This window comes from Callospermophilus lateralis, chromosome 1, assembly GCF_048772815.1.
Source record: "Callospermophilus lateralis isolate mCalLat2 chromosome 1, mCalLat2.hap1, whole genome shotgun sequence".
NCBI classification, from domain to species: domain Eukaryota; kingdom Metazoa; phylum Chordata; class Mammalia; order Rodentia; family Sciuridae; genus Callospermophilus; species Callospermophilus lateralis.
The window spans coordinates 130,852,512-130,871,123 of record NC_135305.1 but is presented as its reverse complement, the minus strand read 5'-3'; positions in this window follow the sequence as shown (position 1 = coordinate 130,871,123).

The following is an 18,612-nucleotide window of genomic DNA, read 5'->3' as shown; positions in this document are numbered from 1 at the left end:
CTGACCAGGCCTCTTCCATTTCCCAAAGCTGGGAAAGTGAGTTCTGTGCAAATTAAGTGTTCATTTCTTGTCAGATCACCAACAACAAAAGTGCTACTTTCCTCAGTTCAGGAGGTTTATTATTAGTTAAGTCAGCAAAACAAGTCCTTGAGGGAATGAGGGGCACAACTTCTGGGCTGTCAGAGCAGTGGCCTCCCCAGTCAGAACACGGATCCAGGTTACAGTGAAGACCACAGCTCTTCCTCGGCACGCCTTACCTGAATAACGTAACGTCTTCTGCCCACTTCTAGAATCAGTGTCAACTCTGCCGCTTTCATGATTTATGTGATGAAAATTAACTCTAAAAATAACAGCTATAATCAATATGGAAGATTGTGTTTTCCAAAAACGGTCACAATGTTCTCTTCCCAAAATTTGGAGTGTTTTTGTTTATTTGTTTTGTTTTTCCCTGCCCCGCTGGAGCGAAGTAAGCTTTCGTGACTGTCCTGAGGATGGGATGCATCAGAAGTGAGGCTGTGGGGTCAGCAGTTTCAGCACAGAAAAGGCAATTCAGCTGCTGCTTGGTCATCTGGGTCCCTTTTGCTTGGGATCCAACCACCACTCTCTCTAGGAGCCCAGGGGCCACTTGGGAAGACCCAGCTGAGGTGAGGGTGACATTAGCATCTCCCTGGCATGCACATAAGGGAGCCCATGGGCCACGCCTTAGCCTCCCACCACCTGGCTGAGGCCCAGAGGAGCAGAGATGACCAAGGCCCTTTCAGCCCCTCTCAAGTGGAATGAAATGGGGAAAATGGACGTTGTTCTTTTGAGCCACTCCGTTAAGGATTTTTTCAAACATAGCAATAAACAATCTAAAATAAAGACTATAATATGTAAGAATCCTGTTAATATTTGTACAATTATTTTTTTCTAATCAACCCCAAATCTACCCTATCCCAAATTTAAGAGAAAAATTCAAAATTGAAAAGCAATCTAGACCATTTGAACTAGGAGAAATTATGCATAAAATACATTCTTATTGAATCAATATTTCTTTAACAAGTATTATGTAGAAAGGTAGAATTTTCTACTTGTGCTAATTTCAATTTATGTGTACACATTAGTTATTTAAGTATATCTATCTGTACATTAAAGATAAAGTATCTTAGAAGGATTAACAGATATGTATCTATCACCTATAGATTAGATATAATAGATTAGTTGCAGATTAACAGATTAGTCAGATTTGCCTGTAATCCTTGGATTACCTAGAGATTAGATACAAATAAAGTACATTATATGTAGGTTAATATAAACTAGATGTACATAGAATCTAAAGATAGATATCAATATAATTAGGTCATTACCTTAGATTACTCTATAATCAGGATAAAATAATAAAAGCTTTTATGCTAAATGGTATTAAAATTTCATTCCTTATTTGATAGTAGTTGACCTGCTTAAATATTATAAATTTTTCTCTTTTATAACAAATAAAAAGATAAATAATTCTCAATCAATGAACTGCTGCTTTTTCTACTTGAAAGTTGGGGAAAAAACATGAAGACACTCAAGAGCAGATGAAGAAAATATAATTGCAATTACAATATCCTTGTTACCAGTACCTTGAAATAACTCTTTTAAATGTGCAAAGGCTTTTGTAAGCAAGAGGGATTCTCTATTGACTTTGAAACGATGTGCTTAGCTGGCTTTGTACTACCTCTCATCTTTGTCAGTTAAACGACCAAGGAAAAATGAAAATGAAAAAATCCTTAAGAAAAAAAAGCTCATCTTCATTCTTCACATTGAATCAACCAATTTACTTTCTTTCTGTTCAGTTTAACCCACTTAATTCATCTCTTCTCATGCCTCCCTTCTCAAAAAAAGCAGCATTGTTCCCTCCTTTCTGAAATAATCTTCTGTTTAATCAAGTTAGGGACACTTGGTAGTCAACATTACTCACAACATTCGCAGGTTAAAATAAATTCACTGCTTTTCATGGTGATGTCCGTAAAGCATCTTTTAATCTACCTTCTTTTAATCTGACTTCTCAGTCAAAACATGTCTGCAGAAACTGGAAGACCGCACTTTTCTAAAGCTGAGATTTGGTGGTAACTAAGTGCATGCGCCTTCATCCACACAGAAAGGATGAACTGTCCCATAGAGAAGTGATGGTCACCAAACCATGGAGCAATCTGCATATTTTAAAACAGACCCCTCTTCCAATTTCCTCATATCATCCAAGCATCTGCCTGAGAACCAGCAGCATGGCTGTCAACACCCTGTGTGTCTGGAAATCCTTCTAGAACTTTCCATTCGTGCACCTATTAAACAATGACCTGATATTTTCACTATTTCACTACTTTATGTAGGAAAAAACGTCTGTGACCAGTGTTGATTCTCTCCATTCAAAATGGTACCACCAATTCTCTTTATTTAAAGAAAAGAATCTCAAAGAGAATTCAAAAGGATAGAGTTTGTGTTTTGGATTATTCAAGTCAAGATTCCCCAGTAGAAAACAGGTTCAGCAGCTCTTTGGCTTTTCCTTAGGTCCAGGTCACTTGCGATCACTGATGTTCACCAAGACGTTCATTCTGATGTATCTTTTTCCCTAAGTTCCACAAATGATTCTGTTTTTATTTGCAGCATCTCTCTCAACTATTTGTTTTCTTGTTTAAGTAAAAAAAAAATGCATTCATATTTCCTGTGACCTTGTTGCTTTCCTAATTCAAAGGCTGTCATGCCATCCTTTAAGTGGTCTGAATTGGTTACTGAACTCATTTCCCAATCAGCTATAGCTCTTGGGTCTCAAAGTCTTTGCAGGCAGAGGCCTTTAATTCTGGGTAATATTTTATGTGAGCGGACATTTTTGCAGTAAAAATAGGAGAAGCAACTTGAATGTGTAAAGTTTCAGATAATGCATGCATATGCCTAATCTTCTTCTAATATGGCAACCACCTGAAATGGAATGGCATAAGGAAGCATTTTCTTGTAACATTCTTTCTTACTTTTTCACTGCAACTGATTTGAATATTTTTGTTTTGTTTGGAATCAGTAGTGACCTAAATATTTGTTTTTGATACTTGTTTCTTCTAAATTCCAAGGCACATTGATGTTCTTCTGGGGAATATATGATTTTTTGTTTTGTTTCTTATTGCAATTCCTTAATTAATAGATTTTCTTTCTGGATGGCCATATTAGTGTGGACCATGGTTGATAGGCAAAGTTATTATTTTTTTTTCCTGATATGCCTTGTGATGTCTAAATTACTGGTTGAAGTTATAGGTTGCTCAACTCAAAATCCTGTTGGTTGTCAGAATATCTTATACATTCAATGACATTTATTATCAGTGAATGTGCCTCAGTGTGCAACCCATTTTCCAATCAGCTGTAACAACTGAGTGGCTTCTGTGAGCAGAGATCTGTAACCCCATGTGGGATAGTTTTAAATGAATAGACATTTTCTCAGTGAGAAGAAGAGAGAAAAAAGAACTTGAATATATAAACTGTTAAACAAGTAAATTAAAAAGCCCAAATCTACTCATAGTATCAATGAATTTAGTTAAGCCCAGGTGCTCTCCAGTGGAATATTTACACAATGGAGTATTTACTCAACCATGAAAAGAGCAAAATCCTGTCATTTTCAGCAACATAGATGGAATTGGAGAACATTGTATTGAGGGAAATGAGAAAGATACCAAAAGACAAAGGCCAATGTCCTCAATCATTTATGCAAAGTCAACCCATTCTATAGAAGTACAGAATGGAACAGTTGCTAGAGATGGCAGAGGACAGCAGATAGTAAAACAGACAGAATTTAACAGGGTTCTCCAGGGCCTGGCAGGGGGCAGCTGGAGAAGTCCAGGGTGCACCATGTGGAAAGTGCACAGGGAGTCTCATTGATGAGTATGATTAATATGCACCAATAATAATTTTAAAATGCTACAGATGATGCTTTGTTTCCATTCTAATAGTTCCAAAATCAATTTATTTAAACATTATATATGTGTGTGTGTGTGTGTGTGTGTGTGTGTGTGTGTGTGTGTATTTGACATTGGCATGTTTTATTGTCTAGAAACACTTGTCTAATGCCATGTTCTGGAGCACACCTGTTAGGTTGCTTGAGAAGAACATATTTGTAAGTGTGTTTGACGTTTGACTGGGGGTCTCACCTCAGGCCACCTTTTTTAAGCTCAGGACATGATGCTGCAGTGTGGAACCTTGTCCAGTGGATGCCCATGATCACAGCAAAATCACCTCAATTCACATATATGCTGTTTTCTCAGAGTTTTCTAGATGGCTTGTGATGTTGAATGCCATAGAAATAGTTGCAAAATCTTCACTAGATACAAGGGTGTCCACTTTTTCCCTTCTCTCCCTTCTCCTCCCATCTTGGCTGTTTTTTTTTTCCATGTTTTTCTCAAGAATCTTTTTTCCCCTCTATTTTTTTCCTTCTATTCATTCTTTAACATTTATGTCAGGTAACTTCTCAATATCTAAAATTACCATTGACTGAGGGCAAATGGCATTTATATGTTTTCTTTGACTTAGAAATACACACACATATGCATATTTTATGAAAATACAACAATCTTTCTGATATATGCGTATGTGTATGTATATTAGAGAGAGAGAGAGGAGAGATTCCTATATTTTTTTCTGTGTATCCTGGTATTTGTGAACTTGCTTCTTTGCAAAAACCTTCCCTGTTGATATTATAGTCAGTGCCCTACTCCTTGTAAATCTCATGTCACTGGAAGCAAAGCGTAGACTCTGTGCTCCAAGCAGGCATTGTGCTTTATTATTTATCTTTAAACAGGTGTCACAAAATACTCCAAAACTCAGAGGCTGGAAGTAACAGACATTTATTGGCTCATAGTTTATTTGAATCAAGGACCCAGGGGCGACTTAGCCGGTAGTTCTAGCTCAAGGATCTTAGGAGGCAGTAACAGAGAAGTCACCCTTGCTACCAGGATCTCAGACTTGCTGTCACACATGTGACTAACTCTCTTGGCAGTTACAGTCCCAGTTCTGTCACTCAAACCCTCCACCCCCAACTCCCGTTCTGCCAGGGAAGGCAGAGGCTCTGCCCAGCAGTCTTCTGCAGCCTGGTCTAGGAGCAGAGGTCTCATCAAATTGACTGTGTTCTGTTCCTGGGAGGAGAATCACTGATTCAAACCCTGAGGTGGGGACCGCTGAGGGCCATGTTAGAGACATCTAGATTTACCATGTGGAAACTGCTGGAAATTCAGGGTGGGGGCAAACCAAAGCAGTAATGGCATTTCCAACACAAAAAAGAAAATTAATTCCTGAATAATTCCTGGAGTTGAAGCTAGAAACAGAGAGTGGTGCATGCATCTGAGACTTCTCAAATAGCCTGCTATTTCCACCAAAATGGTCAGAGTCCAGTGCCTATGGAGCATGTCTGTAGGATCATCACAAGGGTGTTGAAAATATCGAAATATTCTCTATTACCAATGTTATGCAATGAAATTAAGTTGCCTAAAGTTGTATTTTGATTTCAATCTTCCTTGTGGTTGTTAACGTCAGTGTCAGCTGTCCTGTGGCTAATGTGTGTGTCATGGTAGGTGTGGCACTCATTTATTTGGGAATACGTTTCAGTCCTCAGTATAATAATGAACTAATTTGATTCAGGTTGGTCTCTTCTCATCAGTCCCCCGAGCTAGAATGAAAATACTGTGGGAATAAAATACAGGTCAGGCTCATTTTGATGTGAACTTTATTTTTTCAGCTCATACATGTTGCCCAGACCAAAAATTTTAAAATTATTCTTAAAGAAATTACTTTGACATATGTTGCTAAAAACTGGACACAAGAAACATTGCCCGTAAGACAATGTATCTTTTAAAATACTCTTATTACTCAAGTGGGAATTTGGGAAATATTTTTAAAAAATACCAAAGCCCAGTATTTTTCATTTATGAGTGAGGGATGCTAGACCACTTCTCCCTCTGAGTGCAGCTGAGTAACTTACATGAAGAAGCAGTGTCAGTTTCACTGTACCAAAGAGCAGCCCCAAAGCTAGGGTTTGTGAACAAGACCCCAAGACAGACCGATTCTGGCTGCTTAGCACTCCCTGCCATGGGCTCTCCAATGGCACTTGCTGAGTGGTCAGTTATCCATTGCCACATAGCAACACTCCTCCCCATACAGTTGCTGAGAATAATGTGACCGCCTATCTTACCCCAGCACCTTCACCTGGGCCAGACTCACCTGAGCTCTGATGCTGTGAGCTCTGACGTGTGACTGGGGACAGGGCATCCCTGAACATCCACGCAGTCCCATGGATACAAGTCCTATGGCCCATTCCTGCTGCACCTGGGCTCTCCACGGGCTGCTTGTGCTTCCTCATAGCATTGGTGCACCTACAATCCAAAAATACCAAAGAATATAAAGAAGGTTTGCCCCATTTCACATCACAGAAACCATTTACACATCCCTGGGCCTGTTATTCTGCCAGGTATTTCCCAAATACAGCTTTTTGATATTCTTTTCTACATATGATTGAAATCATCCTAAGTCAGTATTAGTTGGCTTGGCCTAATGGCTAGTGGGTAGTAGATACCCGGATCAGAAGGCCCACCCTGCCTTGGACATACTGTGGGACGTGGGACTTACTGTGGGGAAGATGCCAGCATCTGTTTTCTGGCCCCAGGAGTTGTGGTTCGCATCTTGGCCCTTGAAGCCAGAAGCTTAATGATCACTTTTATTCTTTTAAAAGCGAAATTCATCTCTCCCAGTCCAATGATGTGACTTTCCACTAGGCTGGTAACACAATTCGATTTTTAAACAGCTAAGCCTGGTTTTGTCTCTGTAATTGGGTTATTTAGCTTGACGCCTACCGAAAGCCAAGCTTGGTCATGATGGAATGAGCAGCTGCAGAGAAGTGAAGATGAATGTAATCACAGGATTTGCTAAGTTTGGTGGAAAGAAAGTGGATTGGAAGGCAGCCCTGCTTATCCACAGAAGAAAAAGGCACAACATCTATAAATGACAAATTAGAGATTAGAAAAGAAGGCTCCAATGGACAAGGGAATTTGAACACTGACTAGACACTTGATGATCTTAAGAACACATTTTCAATTATATTTAAGAATAATATAAACCAGGAGCTGTGGTGCACGCCTATAATCCCAGCAGCTCAGGAGACTAAAGCAGGAGGATCGTGAGTTCAAAGCCAGTCTCAGCAAAAGTGAGGCCCTAAGCAACTCAGTGAAATACACACCAGGGATGGGGATGTGGCTCAGTGGCTGAGAGGCCCTGGATTCAATCCCCGGTATCTCTCCTAAGAAAAAAAAAAAAGAATAATATATATTATGCCATGTTTTAAATAGCCCTTTTATCTTGAATATGAATCAGGAAATATTTATGGATTGTGTGCTTTTAAAGCTCAGTAGGGATTTTCACACTTGTAAAGGTTTTGTATCACATTTTGTTTCCAAATTTTGGTATACACTTTTTTTTTCCCTTTTCTTATTAGAACAAAGTTGATCAAGGCTGGGCATGTGGCTCAATGGTAGAGTGCTCACCTGGCATGTGTGAAGTCTAGGCTTCCATCCCCAGCACCATTAAAAAAAAAAAAAAAAGTTGACTAAACCCCAATGATATTTTCAAACCAGCTCAACATTTCTACAGTCATAGAGAGAGGTCATAGTCATTGTGATTTATTCCTAAGTCCTTAAATATTTCTTTTTCAAAAAATTGCTAAACTTAGGCACTTGGCCCAGAGTTTTTTACTTCGTCTGCAGTGATGGATTCTTTCACGGCTGGTTTTGAATGCCATTGTACCACAGAAGCTTCCAAATGGACTGTTTGGCCACAGTGAGAAATCTTTATTGAAAAGTCCTCTGAATGCAATAATTGAATAGACGTAATTGCAAGGTTCTGTGCCATGTACAATTGTAAATAGCACTGACAATATAATTTATGCTCATTTATGATACAGTAGCTCATTATGGCTCCAGTTTTCGTCCTCTTCATTAGCAGAGCTCATCTGTTTCCCTGATAGACATCCCCATTGTATCATCCGCAGTCTTCTGCCCAGAGAAATGCTTTGCTAATTTACCTTGGTGCTGAGAATCCAACTTGGTGAAGTGCAGATGGCAGGGTACCCTGGCACAGCAATGTCCTAAATAGATGTTGACAGCACATCAGAGGAGGAACAGGTACTGCAGAGCAGCTAAGGAGAAATACTGCATGTGAGTCACAACAGTTAGAGAAGCAGCTTATGATAAATGAACCAAGTCATGACAGTAATGACAGTGACACAAATAAAGATCAAGAAACCGACAAACACATCCCGGGCTCCGTGTGGACGCCTTTAAGGAGAGGTTACTGTGTGGGTTTGTTCAGAGTCGTGTTTCCCTGCCTGGCCTGTTTGTTCCAGCAGCTCCTGGGGGTCAGGAGACCTCTCAGGTCAGGTGCAGAGGAAATCTGCCTGAAGAAGGCAAATGAATGTGCCCAGGGCGTGCTACATGGAGGTATTGTGGGGGACGTTAATTCCACAATGCACATCTTTATTCTTTTTTAGAGAATCCTCCCCATTCTGCCAGCACGCCTGCTCCCTACCTGGTGGGCACAGGTGTGTTTGATATTCTGAGATGAATTTAGCATCTGCACCTCAGCCCTCGCCATCTCCAGCAGAAACCCTGAGAGGAGGCCCCTTTGTTTCAATCAGACATCTGAGAGGCCATTTTCAAGTAGAAGCTAATGACTTCTTCTGACCGCAATGAATGTGCTTTCCTCTCATCAAAGGGACCTCCCCTGTTTAGTCATGTTTATTTTTCAGACTCAGACTGAAATTTTACCTCCTTTTCCTTGTTTTTGAACCAATAGCTTCTGACACCTGTTCATGTAGCTTAAGAATCTAGCAAGAACAATAAAAGATTGCTAAGTTAGTGTGAGAAAAATCAGGTGCAATGCACACTGGGTTCTACAAAGCTTAAGAAAAAAAAAAAAAAACTAGAGGAAAATGTATCAGTTAACTTTATACTTTCTTATGTCATGGGAAAATACCACCATTATTTCTCATGTTTAAAGAAACCACAATAGAGATCATCTCTTGGGATTTTTGTGGAGACTTTATGAAATAATACTGACACATAGTTGTTAAGTAAATGGTGAATATTATTATGGGGAAATATGGATCGCAGTAAAACGGTTTGCAGAGGACTTGGACAGAGGATGACCTATGGTAGTGTGCCCTGATCCATGGCGTGTATACAGTACTCCTTAGCATTCCTTGCACCCTGAGTAGGGTCCCAAGGAATGAGTACCCCTCATCTGGATCTCTGGTCTTGGACAGCTTCATGCCTCTGCCCTGCAGGTGAGAAAGCAAACTTCTGCAGCTAGGTCTACTTGCTCAGCACACAGACCCAGGAGACTACAGGCACCTGGACAGGGCTTGAGGGGCTGTGGGTTAAAAGGGCTCAGACCCAGCCAAGTGCGGCCACACAAGCCTGTAATCCAAGTGGCTTGGGAGGGTGAGGCAGGAGGATTGATAGTTCAAAGCCAGCCTCAGCAAAGGCGAGGAGCAAAGCAACTCAATGAGCCCCTGTCTCTAAATAAAATACAAAAAAAAAAAAAAAAGGCTGGGGATGTGATTCAGTGGTTGAGTGCTCCTGAGTTCAATCCCCAGAATAAAAACAAGGCGGGTGGTGGTGGGGGGGGGGTAACATACTCTCTCTGCCAAGGGGGATGCATTCCCCAGTACCCTGTGCCATCCAATGCTTCACAAAAACACAACAGTGAGCATTTATTTGTTAAAAGCTTTTGTTTTTATTTTTACTTATTGGATGCTAACTAAAACATTTTTATACCTTCTGCAGGCCAGATGCAGTGTATCTGCAGACAGCATTGGGCAGGATGACTCCCAGATCACAGCCTTTGTGCTGAGAGAATAGGGTCTGTCCCCATGCTTCATGTTCTGGGTTGGTGTCATGAAAATCTTCCAAAGTTAGTGAATCTAGAATATGGCTTTTATTTTACCTGTAAATGTAAAATAGAATTTTGGTGGAACAAATGGAATTGGGGGAGGTTAAGAAGAGTCTCAGCATCGGAGTCAGGAGCATAGGAGTGGGATCGGGTGAGCTGTGGCTGGAGGCTGGTTTCTACTGTCTCATCTGTCACAGCGGCTACCTCTTTAAGGCCCAGAACTTTGCCTGTACAATTGAGAACACACACACACACACACCAGGCCATTGTGATCCCATCAGTACAACAGGCCACATCATGAGCCAAACCAAGCGCGAGCCCATGTAAATGGCAGCTGTTCTCATGCCCCATGGCAGCAACCAAAACCAAATTTGTCCCAGGAAAGTATCCTCCCTTTAACTGAGACTGGCTTGTGAGTAAAACTACCCTTGACAGCAAATTAAATTGTGTTCATTGCTCAGGAATGTGGGCTTCTGCAGAGTGCCATGGTACACAGATCCAATTGACCCTGGGTTACATGCACTGGAGCCCCCCAATGCATCCCCTTGTGGTCACCTGAAAGGGGCTGATGGGTGGTGTGGGTTTCAAACCCTATTCCTGGCAAGTTAAAACTGCAGAGCCCTTATGGCTCCAGGACCAGCAGGAACTGAATCATTTAGCAGAATATATGGTGAACGAGGTCCTTTTTTCTGTTTCCTGACTTCAAGGCCTCAGGCCCATTAGCTTTTTTCTCATTTTGTTCCTTGCAACAAAGGCACAAAAGGATCCAGAAGGAAGAAGGATCAAACTTCTTAATTTCATTGATAACTTTCTACATTTCCCATTGCAAATGCTGTCCTGGCTGTTCTCCTGATGTACTTCCCCCTGAAATAGTTCTGCAGGTGTAACAAGGTGTAATTACGGACTCTGTAGTTTGAAGGCCTGGAAATTCGTGTGGACACTGTGTCACTGGTTCTCTCATGAATCAGTTCATGCTACTGACCCCCAGGACTCAACCAGCTGCCTGATCTTGGCCTGAGAGTTGGCAGGAAGAGCTCAGATGGAGTCATTTCAGTAAAGAATCCTCCTCGGTCCTCATTCATGCAGAAGGGAGCCTTTTCCTTCTTCCAAGTTTATAGGGATTAGCAGTGAAAAAAGAAAGAAAGAAAGAAAACCTTCCAATTATTATAAAATATTTCTTACCAAAGAAAAATCTAAAGATAACATAAAAGCAGAAGAGGAAAAGTTCTTAATCGAACATTGTCTGTGGATGCATTCCTCCCTCCAGAACTCCCCAGGAGCCTCTTCATTGCTGTGTTCCTACTCACAAGCTCTTTGGAACCCTGCTCCCTTCACGCCAGATTCAAGATACACTTTGTTTTTTATATCACCCCAAGCTTTTCGTTCACATATTATTAATGCCCCAAAATGTTTCAATCTACAGGGTTTTGCCATGATTGAGCAACCTCTTGCTCTGGGTGGGTGATTTCTGATAATTTACCATCAACATTAACAGTGACCCCCAGCCACTACTCCCCTGCTGGTGCAGCTCCTCTTCCACCAGCCCTTGGTGGGGGGGTCCCAATGGCCCCAGGGAACCGCCCTTCACTCCATCCACTAGGCCTCCGGGCTCCTCTCCAGCCTTCTCAGGAGCAGATCCCCCTTAAGCCTGGATTCCATCCCATTGGCCACCAGCTGGGAACCCTGGGCTCCCACAGAGAAATGCAGAATTCCTCAATTCAGGAACTCCCGCCTCCCCCCAGGGCCCACACCAGTGATTCTTGCTCCTCTGAAACACTGTTCCCCCCTGCACCACTGCCTCTCTCCCCAACTCCCCCAGGAGAGGACACTTCTCCCCACAGTGAACCCTGCACCCACTGGGACACCCCGCCCACAGGGAGCCCTGTGCTCACAGGGAACACCACCCAAGGAAGCCCTGCCCACAGTGAAGCCACGCCCATTCAGTACACCCCGCCCACTGAGAACACATCTCCCCTGCCACCCCTCTGCCAGAAAGCCCCACCCAGTGGGTACACCCCGCCCACAGGGAGCCCTACACTCACCAGGAACACCCCACCCATAGGCTCATCCCACAGAATCCACCACGCTCAGGGTGCAGTCACTCATAAGGCACATGGCACCCACAGGTTACCCTCTGCCCACTCCGCCCACAGCACGCTCTGTGCACCACAGTGCACTCACTTACATCTTTCAGAGAAAGGATGAGCTCCAGCCTTCCTCCTCTGTGTGGCTGGGGGCTGAGTCTCTGGTAGGCTTCTATGGGCAGAACCACTTCCCCTCTCTCTGCATCTCCACAGCCAGGTGAGGGAGCATTCTGTGCCCCACAGGGAGGGAGGAGCACTGGAAGCCTGCAGGTGGACTTCCGCAGAGCTCAAGGCCTTTCTTTGCCATCCAGCTGTGTGCTCTTAACACATCACTGTAGTAAATCAGCCGCAAATGCAGCTATCCACTGAACCCCAGGACAACTTCCAGGGAAACATCAACTAAGGGTGGTCTTGGAGACCCTTAATGCTGGCTGAATGTGTTGTCTTGGTGTCCTTAACCCATCCCCTGTGTTTTCTGTAAACTGGATTTGCATCTGAGACTTGATCACATGCGTTCTGGAGGGAGGGATTTGCAGAGGTGGGCTTGTATTTCTATGCAGGTATTTCAGGAGGCAGGTGATAGCAAGTCAGCTTCCCTTCTGCTAAGTCCTGATGGACACAGAGTTGATTCGAAATGACTTTACAGAGGTTAAATGTGGGTAGCGGTGTGATGGTGAGCCACTGACCCACCAGGAAAAGGACGCAGAATTCTGGACTCTCAGCTCCAAACCTACCATTTGGATGTACTGTATAACGCTGACCTGAGTCCTGTCAACAAAGCTCCCTGCCTGCTACCTGGACATTGCAAGAGACATGTGCTCCTCCAGGTCCCAACATATCCCGTTTCTGCCTGCAGGGATGTGGCCCCCAGGTGACTTCCTTCAGTGGGAAGAGATTCTGTGTGGCTACTGTGTGACACATTCCTCCGTGGGTGGTGGTTTGCTTACACACAGGCTTCCCTGTGTGCCTCCTGAACTTCACCTGGAGGGCCAGAGCCACCCCTCTGCAAGGAGTCCCAGTCTCCACCTCAGAGCTGGCCCTCTCTGCAGTCTGTCCTTGGCACTTCCTCTCTGTGCTAAAAATAGTAACTCTTCCTTCTGGCTTTGTTTACATATCCTTCAGAGTTATACAACAGATCCTTCAATGGATTCCTCCTACTTCACATTTGCATCCTTTGACCAAAAGCTCCCCAGACCCTCCCCATGATTATTGCTTTGATTTTCAATTAAACTGTACTAATTGAGCAAGGAAATGCTAAGAGGCACCCATCAGGGGGGCCCAGGTATTGTTCTCTCTGCTCCTCTTGCATAGCAGCAGTTAAAATGCCTTTGATAATTTGGATCAACCACTCCAGCCAGGAGGGAAACCCTCTCACAACCTGTTGTTTTAGTGGAATAAGAAGCCCCAACCTCCAGGTGTCTGACTCATCCATTAACTGGATAAAACCACTGTGGAGTTCCCTGGTGGAAACCATCCCCAGGGGACTCTAGGACCTCTGATGGAGCAGAACTCAACTTTGTTGGGTTATCACATCATCTTGAGGCCTCTGCCATGTTGGGTTACAATGCAGGTGATTTCAGGCATTTTTTTCCCAGCGTGGTTTTACCATGAATCTCACACATTTTATTTTGATCATTGGCTTAGCTCAGCTGTGAGACAGGACATTGCAATCACCACTGTTATAAAAAGGAGCACATGTGAAGGCTTCTAAAGGCTGGTTCCCCTTACCACACACCCAGTAGTGTCTGCTTTTGTTATGGGCCAGGCTGTATGGGCAATGACCAAACCATCTGCATTTTACCCTGGGACTCCATGTCTTGTAAGAAATGCTTCTCCCATGAGAAAACTCCACCTCTGCCATCCTGATCTTACTTAGCAGACCCTGCTTAGAAATGCAAATGTTTCTGTTCTTCTTGTGCAATGTAAAATTGTTCTCTTTTTGGTTCCCATTTTTACCCTGTCAGAGAATGATTATCTAGACATTAGTAAATAATCTTCAACTTGGACCCTACTAGGGTCATTTTGACACACTTCCTGTTTATGAGCCACTTATGATTAATGTGGTTTTGGAGTATAAAGTTGTACTATTGGAGGGGGTGGAAGGGTGTAGACTTGCAGCCTGACCCTTGGCCTGCCAGCTGGTGAATCCAGACCCTGACTTGGTGAATAAAGATGGTTCCATCTCCTGTTTTAAAATCTCCTGGGTGACTTATTGCAATCTTGCCATAACACTTTTAGCAATACCGTGCAAAGTCCATGATCCCTAGAGCTAAGCCTGCTTTTCAGAACCTTGGGTTTCAAACTGCCAGTCACAATGTATGAGTGGAATAAAATAAATTCAATGGACTGGCACCATATATTTTTAAAAGTAACAGAGCTGCATAAAGAATACCATAAGAAATACAAGAGCCCATTGCAGGTAGTAAGGATATGCACAGATTTCTGAGACTTCTCTTCAAGTTTGAATGTGTGTGATCATGTATTGAGTCATGATACCAAATGTACTCCTCACTGTGAGTTACCACCAAAAAAAAAGGAAGAAAGAAAGAATTTTGAGAACAGTCATGCACTGGTGATTTGGTGAAATTAATTCAAGAGAAAAACTGACCCTTGATACTCAGCTTAAAATTACTGAAAGGATAATATGGTAGTTTTAACACACAGGACACTACCTAAGACCACATCCTAAACTAGTAATCCTGCCCCCCTGGATCTGGCATTACGATTATGATCATTTGCCAATGAGGAAACATAATCACAGATAGGTCGTTTCCTGAAAGCTGATGGTCAGGAGGCTGCACAGCGAGTATTCAAACATGAGCAGAGAGCTTATTTGTAAAATCAGTTTCCCTGGCTCCCTTGGCAGATTTTTACCTTATCATATAGCGGGAGAAAAGAGATGCATGGGATTTGCTTTAATGACCTTATTAGCATAATGCCAATTTATTCTAAAATGATAAGCCTGGGAGAAGGGATGACAGGGCCCTGTGTATACTGAGCAGCAGCTGCAAACCTTGGCAGCATCCTGGGGTCCTAAGGTCATGTGTGATCTCACTGGGAGAGTTCTGTGAACAAGTTGGGATGCCTTCCATGGACCATCCCAAACCTTCATAATCATTTGTGGCTTTAGGCACAAGGAGTCAGCAGCATGTGCCGGGGGGTCCTAGGAAGATTGACCATGGGAGGGGAATGAGTGGGGCAGGAAGAGTGGCTTCCACTTTGTACATTTCAATATTTTAAAAAATCACTAATGAGGGGTACATACTTCTTCCATAAAAGAAAACAAAATCATTAAATACTTTATAAATTGTTTACAGGCTATTTCAACTAATAACATATTGAGGAAAGAGTTCTGCATTCTTTTTAGATATTTGCTAGCTTCCTGGGGGCCTCCAGATGAAACTTGGTGGAAAATGAAAAGAGAAGAATGTATGAGATTCCAGCCAATTTGTTCCCATGTTCCAATGACCTCGCTCAGTGTTTCTGAACCGGCAGTGAGTCCTCACCATAGGATCCAATTGGCACCTGTAACTGAGATCATGTGGGCTGTCACAATTAGAGGATGCTATTGGCATCTAGCAGGGAGAGGCCAAGAGTGTTGCTAAACACCGTGTGACACACAAGACAGCCCCCACAACAGAGGACTGTCTGGTTTGTTAACGCCTATCGATCCAGGACTGCAAAGCCCTGATTTAGATTAAAAAAAAAAAAAACAAACAAATAAAAAAAAAACCATCATAAACAAATGGACTCTGGAACCACTGTCTCTGCTTTGATTTTCAGGTGCTGTTGCCATGGAGACCAGGTGATGCACACAGGCAAATCCAGTGTCTGTGCAGAACTTTCAAGGTCAGAGAGGAAAAAAGGACAGCTAGTCAATTAATCTGCAGTGGCAACAGTAACAAGCAAGGCTCTGCAGGTGCTGATTTCCTCATCCATCAAATCTGGAGTCAGCCTCCAAAGAGGCCCCTCTGGAGCAGGGGATTCTTGACTTATCTGCTTCCGTGTTGATACTCAGGACAGCAGTCTCTGCAAGGCGTGACTTGCTTTCTCTCCTATTTCAACCACGTTCAGAAAGGACACTCTAATGAGAGCCCTGGCTGCAAAATTCTTCTGACAGATCACAGCCATCACAATCAGAGAGATTTCAAAGCACAGGTGGCACAGGCTGAGTGAAACTGGGACTCGGAAACTCAGAAGGAGCCAGAGAGTTTGCTAATTTGATAACATATCTAGTGTGTCATTTCTTCTGGTGGAAAATTCGACATTGAAGCTGTCATCTTGGATTTTTTTTTTTTTTTTTTTTTGGTCCCTGTCTGGCTTCAGTTTACCCCTATTTCACTTTATTATTACTTTTGAGAAGATATTCCTTTAAAATATGATGTTGATCTTCTTGGAAGAAAAATGGAAGTGTGGCCATTTTCATGGAAAGTTCTGAACACTCTTACAATATCAGAATGGAACAACCTAGGCATTGTCCATGTGAAGCCAGAGTTCAGACTTTTCCCAAGATGATTCATCTCGTATATTTCTCTTGTGTATTTCTCTCTCTCTCTCTCTCTCTCTCTCTCTCTCTCTCTCTCTCTCTCTTTCTTTCTTTCCTCTTTCTTTTTTTGTCTCTCTCTCTCTCTCTCTCTGGAAGCTATTACCAGGGTCTCATTTTAAACTTGAACTAATGGACAGTATCAGGCTAACTCCTCTGGGGAAAGTCCTAGTTATCAGAGATCCATTTAGTATAAGGACTTTTAACATATTATACCACTAAAACAAACAAATAAACAAACAAACAAAACACACACACACACACAGTGGTGAGTGTACACATAAATGGGAGACAATTAGCAATTGCATCGGAAGCCTACACAAAGTATTCACCCGTTGCATCCACCATTGACTTCTGAGAATATGGCCCAAGGAAGTAATGGAAGTAATTTCCAAAATGTAGTTAACTACATCTGTTTCTGTGCCCTGGAAACATGGTGGTCCTTCAACTAGCAGCTCTGAAAATCCTCTTTGGGGGATGCCCTCTTCCCTGCTCTCCATCTGTGTGTTTCTATGGGGCTAATACCTTCTTGGGCTTCGAAAGAGCAACCCGTGGCTCAGGTCTGAGAAATGTATTCATTTCCTTCTTTGGCCACTGTGATCCATTTAGAGCTAGGGACGTGGTCCATCTCAGGCCTAGGCCTGGGAGATGCAGAGCATTTCTGATACTGGAGAAACACAGAGTTCCCTTTCTAATCAAACCTAATGCTGGGAGGTTATAAGCTTGGAAATGAAGGGTACCCCATGTAGAGAGACTATTGCTAAGAATCCTTCCACCAAGGAAAACAGTGCAGCCCAGAGTTTAAACTTAGGCTGGAATCCTTGCCTTTTTTTTTTTTTTTTGTACTGGGTGCTTGTGCCTGGGCAGACTTTTCATGATCAGCCCTGTGTTCCTGCTACAAAGCACCTCTCCTAGCAGGGGCTCATGAATGTTTGTGAAACAAAGACACCAACACCGTGTGGGGGACAAGATCTTGACGGATCATGTGGGATGTGAATGAAGTCACTTCCAAGTCAGCGCCATTCTGAATTTTTCAGATATAACACTTGATGCATGCCTGTTTTTAAAAATGTATTTGTTTGCACAGTCTGTGTGAACTGGATACATAACAAGAAAACATTTCCAAATCAAGGGGAGTCTGCATGACACTCATCGGAGTTTGCTCCTGTTGCACATACTTCAGGTTTCGCTGGCCGGGAAGGATGAATGTAGGCACCCTGTGAGCTCTCCTTGGAGACCCCACACACTTGCTGAGAAAGAAGCATGGTCCCATGCAGAGTAGGCCACCTTCCTATTTCCCTGGGGCTTTCTGTGCCACCTCCAATTTCACTGAGGTACCTCAAGTTTTTAGATCCTGGGTCCAGTCTGTTCCTAGGTCGCAGGGGTCATCACCCTCTATACACCTTGGTACAGTCTTTCTCAATGATCCCTGTTATTCCATGACAACCCCCCTATGAATCTGTAGGGGCTACCAAACCCGAACATGACTTGCATGAAACTCAGCTCATACCCAGCCAGAAAGATGGTTTTGTTTCTAAGAGGGAGAAAATCACCAGGACTTATATCCAAGTGTTTATTACCCAGTTATTAAAGCTAATTTCTGTTAATGCAATCACTTGTTTAATAAAAATTTACTGTACCGGTGCTCAGATTCTTCAACAAACCTAGGGTGACAGAGGGGACCAACACTCACCTGGCTCTTGTTGCCTGATGCTGGCTTTCCAATGAGAAAGATGGAGGACAAACATGTCCCAGGCTATGTGCACGGAGGGCTGAACAGGGAGGGTGATAGAGGGAAGGCACAGGGAGCCTTTGCCATGGGATCCTCAGAGGAGACCTTTCTGGGGACATTTGAACTCTGAGATCTAAAGGATACAGAGGTATCTGCCATGCATAGAGCCTATGCACGGGGGTTCTAGCAAGCAAGGAAGCCCAGGGACAGAAGCCACTGGTGTCCTGGAGGTGCCAAGCAGGAGTACAGGGGTGGGGAGGGGCAAGGCTGGAAAACAGGGCAAATAGAAGGCAAGCAAGATGGGGTCTGGCTGACTGGCT